The sequence below is a fragment of the Grammomys surdaster genome, unplaced genomic scaffold, assembly GCF_004785775.1.
Source record: "Grammomys surdaster isolate TR1022 unplaced genomic scaffold, NIH_TR_1.0 140, whole genome shotgun sequence".
NCBI classification, from domain to species: domain Eukaryota; kingdom Metazoa; phylum Chordata; class Mammalia; order Rodentia; family Muridae; genus Grammomys; species Grammomys surdaster.
The window spans coordinates 3,458,630-3,464,555 of record NW_021604598.1 but is presented as its reverse complement, the minus strand read 5'-3'; the positions used below and the strand labels follow the sequence as shown (position 1 = coordinate 3,464,555).

At 41.2% G+C, this 5,926-nt stretch overlaps 1 pseudogene; it reads left to right on the top strand.

Moving 5' to 3' along the window:
• LOC114618232 overlaps positions 1-4,173 on the top strand; it is a 4,697-nt pseudogene extending 524 nt beyond the window's left edge.
• The last annotated feature ends 1,753 nt before the right edge of the window (positions 4,174-5,926 follow it).

The following is a 5,926-nucleotide window of genomic DNA, read 5'->3' as shown; positions in this document are numbered from 1 at the left end:
GGAAGGGAGAGGGGGCAGAGACCCTACAGGCGAAGGATCAACGGAGCAAGAGAGCGAGGAAGGGGCAAGCAGCCCCTTTTATAGCTGGCAGGTCTACCCAGCTGTTGCCAGGTAACTGTGGGGGTGGAGTTTAGACAAAATACTAACAACTCTCTTCAGGGCTTTTATCATAAATGAATATTAAACTTTTGTCAAAGGCCTTTCCTGTATGTATTGAAATGACCATAAGATTTCTCTCCCTGAATCTTTCTGTGTTGTATCACATTTGTTGACTTGCATGTTGGACTGTATATGATGTTGAACTATGTGCATTTCTGGGGAATTTCTGCATGATAGGTTTTTTGTTTGTTTGTTTTTGTTTTTGTTTTTTTTTTTAGTTTGTTTTTGGATTTGGTTGGTTGGTTGTCGTGTTCTTACCAAGTATTTGGTATCAGGATGAAGTTAGTTTTACAAGATGAATTTGGAAGTGTCCTTTCGGGTTCTATTTCATGGGGAAATTTTTTTCTTGGATTTATTATATTTATGCTTATGAGTGTTTGGCCTGCATGAATGAAAGTGTACCATGTGCATGCCTAGTGCTTACAGAGGGCAGCCTGGTGATTCTGGAGGGCAGAAGAGGGCACTATAGCCCCTTGAACTGGAGTTACAGACCATTGGCCATCTACATATGCATGCTGAGAATAGAACCCGGGCCTTACGGAAGAGCTCTATTTGCTATTAACCGCGGAGATATCTCTCCAGCCACCTATTTTATGGAAACTTTTGAGATGGATTGGTGTTAATTTTTAGTATCTGATAGAGTGATCGAGTGAGTTCCTCTAGTTTGGAGGTTAGTGTACTCCAGAGACTGTTATGTTTCTATGCCATTGCCTGTTATGGGTCATCTTAAACTATGTACACCCTCCTGATGTAACTTTGGTCACTGATGTTCCCCTGAGTTTCACTAGAACCACATGGTATCCTGGTTTTATCTCCACTGTCAAATAATTTCAGTCACCTCTTTCTTTTGCTTAGTTTGGCTGAAAGTGTCTAGTTTTTGTTTTGTTTTTTTCTTGTCTTTGCTAAGATTCAGCTCTTTCATGGCCATTTACTACTCTTTTTTTCTAATGTATTTTTATTAATTCTTTGAGAATTTTATACAATGCCTTTTTAATTATTTTTATTTTAAACCTATGTGGATTTTGAATAAGAACCAACCAAGCTTGAAAACTGTCATAGTTAGGATTTTACTGCTGTGAACAGACACTATGACCAAGGCAACTCTTATAAGGACAACATTTACTTAGGGCTGGCTTACAGGTTCATAGGTTCAGTCCCATTATCATCAAGACAGGAACATGGCAGAATGCAGACAGGCATGGTCTAGGAGGAGCTGAGAGTTCTACATCTTCATTTGAAGGCTGTTAGGAAAATACTGACTTCCAGGCAGCTAGGATGAGGGTCTCAAAGCCTACGCCTACAGTGACACACCCATTCCAACAAGGCCACACCTTCTAATAGTGCCACTTCCTGGGCCAAACATATACAATCAAAATAATCTCAGTTCAATCTTAAGTGAGATATACGTGGAAGAAGGAAAAAAATCAACTGCCATAAGTTGTCTTCTGACCACCACACATGGGACCTCCATCATGGGACACCTTGCCCCCATAATTAAATAAATAAAATAAATAAAAATAAAATATAAAAGCATTTCTGGAAATTCCCTAATTCGATTTCACAGTCCTCAAGCGACTCTCAACACAGAGTCTGAGAAACACAAATGTAGTGTTTCGTAGTCCCAGTAAGGATGAATTGTCATGGAGACTACAGAACATGTGGCCTCCACACAATGTGTTAACACTAGGTTAGCAGAGAGCTTTGTTAAAACCCAGACCTGTCCTGACTCTCTCTGCTGGCCTGTTTGCTCCGTGTACCTACCTGTGAGTTTCAGATCCTTACAAAGTCTGCCAGACCCAGGACAACTTCATTCCTTCTGGTCCAGCTTCATCTTAAGACCTTGTTTCCTTTGGCTCCGGCGGCACTGGCTCTTCTTGTCTCTCACGTACTTTCCAAAGTGGCGTCCCACCACTTGAGACACTTCCTGTGATCTCTGTGCCAATTATCCCTGCTAGCCTTTTCTCTTTTAATGTGCCCCTTCCTCGGGGAAGGCTTGCTCGAATCTCTCTTCATCGGCTGATAATTGAAGTGTTAATATCTAGGTCACTTGGGTTTCATCATTTTGTTGCTGTTTTGAGATAGGCTCTTCCTATGCATCCAGGCTGGCTATTAACTCTCTGTGTAGCCAGTCTGAATGAGAATAACACCCCACCTCCATAGACTCATAGATTTGAATACTTGGTCCCCAGTTAGTACAGCTGTTTGCGAAGGATTAAGAGGTGTAATCTTATTGGAGGATTGGAGAAGGTATGTAACTGGGGGTGGACATTGAGGTTTCAAGACATTTGTGCCATCTCCCATCTCTCTCCCTTTCTCCCTCTCTCCCTCCCCTTCCCCTTTCTCTTTTCCCCTCCCTCAACCCCCAACTTTAAGATCAATGTGTAAGCTTTTTTTTTGTTTTTTTTTTGTTTTTTGTTTTTTTGTTTTTTGTTTTTCGAGACAGGGTTTCTCTGTGTAGTCCTGGCTGTCCTGGAACTCACTTGGTAGACCAGACTGGCCTCGAACTCAGAAATCCACCTGCCTCTGCCTCCCAGTGCTGGGATTAAAGGTGTGTGCCACCACCGCCCGGCACCAAGACATTTTAAATTTACTTTTATTTTTAATTTAAATTGAGATACTAATTGAATGGTAGTGTAGCATGCCTCAGACCCTAAGTTTAATTACTCAATGTGTGTTTTACCTAAAGACAGGAGATACGAGGTTGACTAGCCCTATGTTCATCTAGTCTATCTGTTCCCTCTTCAATATTTAAGGCACAGAAAGTAACTACAGTATTTTACTGTCAGATTTTACAGAGACCTATTCCAGACCTGGGAAAAGGCACCTGGAAGTCTCCAACCATCAGCTTAGAGTCCAGGAACAGTCCACAAACAGATAACTCCAAAATAAGATCACCCATGAAGCTGTCCCCAATTCCCACACCATCACAGTGGAGCAGTCATCTCATGGGAAGCAGATTGTCCCCTCAAGGATTGAAATAACTGGCCATAATGTGGTATGACCAAGACTTAATTGTTAGTAACTGACCCCTGCCTCAAATCTTCCCCTACTTACAACCTAAAAGTTCATGTCAGTTCCCTGGAAATGGGCTTCAAAACTTGATCTCTATTTTCTTAATGTGGCCACAGTGATTATTAGCCTTTCATTGCCCCTCCCGCACTGGGAGACAGGATCTCCTTAGGTAACACCGGCTGGCTTAGAAATAGCAGCACAGACCAGACTGAATTCATAGAGATCTGCCAGCCTTTGCTGAATACCTAATGCCTTTCTTGCTTTTTCTCTGTCATTCCTCTTTGCTCCCTTTGGGCAAATGTACAGACCTAACTTGGAACGCTGAGTGGAGCTTCTGGCCCGAGAAACTGCTCATAGGAGCAAAGGAGGAAGAGCAAGATTTAAACAGGGGTGCTCCTTTGCAGAATGCTGGGGATGGGGAGCAGCCCCAACGTGGTGGGGAATCTTCTTTCTTCTTGTCAGTTCTTCTTGAGGCAGCAGAGGGGGAAGAGCATTGGCAGGGGTAAGATTTGGTCTTACGAGATTCAGGATAAGACTTTGGTCTTACGAGATATTTAGAGTTGCTGTATAATAAAAGTTTACTTATCGGCGCCCTTCCTTTCCAACTTGGGCCCAGCAGAATGGCTCCCACAAAGAAAGGTGGCAAGAAGAAGAAGGGGTGTTCTGCCATCAACAAGGTGGTGACCCGAGAATACACCATCAACATTCACAAGCGCATCCATGGAGTGGGCTTCAAGAAGCGTGCTCCTTCCTCGGGCACTCAAAGAAATTCGGAAGTTTGCCATGAAGGAAATGGGGACTCCAGATGTGTGCATTGACATCAGGCTCAATAAAGCTATCTGGGCCAAGGGAATAAGGAATGTTTCATATCGCATCCAAGTACGTTTGTCCAGAAAACGTAAGGAAGATGAGGATTCACCAAACAAGCTCTACACGTTGGTAACTTATGTGCCTGTTACCACATTCAAAAATCTACAGACGGTCAATGTGGATGAGAACTAACCTGCTGAATGTCAAATAAAGTTGCAGTACTGCCTCCAGGTTTTGGTTTTCCTTTTTGTTGTCTTCCCCATGGGTGGAATTTTTGAATCTCAGGGATTAACTAATCTGAGAACCTCTGTTCTGGGTACATGGGTAATTAGAAGTATGTGAAACATTCTTTTCACAGAAGTCAGTGTATTAGTTAGGATTGTGGGGTGGGGGGTTGTTTTTTGTTTTTGGGTTTTTTTTTGTTTTTTGGGGTTTTTTTTTGAGATAGTGTCTCTATGGTGCTGCTTGTTCTGTAGATTAGGCTGGCCTTGAACTCAGAAGCCACCTCCCTAGTGTTGCAATTAAATGTGTGTGCAACCCAGAGGGAAAAAAAAAAGTTTACTTATCTAAGTCACTATGCTACTGTAGCTGACCTGCCTTCTGTGATCCTCTGAGGCCAGAAACTACAGTTTCTGGCACTTAGCACCTCATCCTAAAAACAGCAAAGGATTAAGTAAATAGCTTTGTTCTATCTCAGCAGGAACTGCTGGGCTCTAACTTTTGTCTGCTAGTCTGAGGTCACAGGAAGAAAAGACACTTAGAGAAGTTATTATAGAGTTTATTATTAAGTGTAAAACATTTCCTATGGAAGCTATCTAAGGGGAAAAGTGGAAAGGTCCTAAGTGGGGAAAAGGAAAAAAAAATCTAATAAGGGAAAAGTTCTAAAGGAAAAAAATTCTATGCAGGGGAAAAGGAAAGGGAGGGATGAACAACCCTCTCTTTGTCTTTGTCTTCAGTATAGACACATCTTTCCGAGTACATGATCACATGTTACAAAGTTCATCACAAGCTCACACCAAAAATCAAATCATAAACTGAAATAGAAGTTTACAACAGAGAATGTTTACATGCATATCCATTAGGAGTAATAATCTGGCTAAACATCCATCACCTGTCTAACTCCACAGGTTCACTGAAGGTTTAAAACTATAACTAAGAAATTAGTGAAGTTTTGTATAGATAAACCCAGGCAATATTTTATCTTCTGTCCTAGCACCTATAATAAATCGTGAGTTCCCTATTAATGACCTTTGGTTAATTGTTTCACAACTTCTTGGAATGCGCTCTGAGCAGGAGAAAGTCTGGTTACTATCTAAGAGCAATTAACTGATGACACTTGGGAGACTGGCAGAGTTCTCATTGTAGTTTTGACTATCAGAAAGGGACTTAATAACAGTCCCACTATAAAAGAGCTTAATAATCATTGATATAACTTTAGGAATTCTTATAGGATCATCATTAAGACTTAAGAAGTCATCTATTTGTCTATATAGCATCACTACAAGACAGTACATCTTTGTGGACCTGCAGAGATCTGTTTGAAAGGGGTGTGCTATTGCTTAGTGATTGTTACATATGTTTAATAATAATAGGGAAAGCATATTAATAGCAGGAATCTTTCCTAAAATAAGTCCCTCACAGCCTTGCTGGAGAAGACCTCACTTGTCGCAGATTATATAATAATCCGAGGCAAGCATTTCAGGATGATCTCCTGCTTATTATTAGCTTGTCCCATTATGGCTCCTGACATCAGAACACACTGTGTGTCTGCTTTTATTTTTTTATTCGCAGCACCAAAAATCTTGGTAAAAATTATATGTATATATTGGTCTGTGTTTACACTACGTAATTCGCAGTCTGGAAAATTGGAAAGTTATTTTCTTCCCCGAATGGATGAACTCCTAGGTAACAAGTATAGGACAAAGATCCCAAGAGCAGCAGAAAG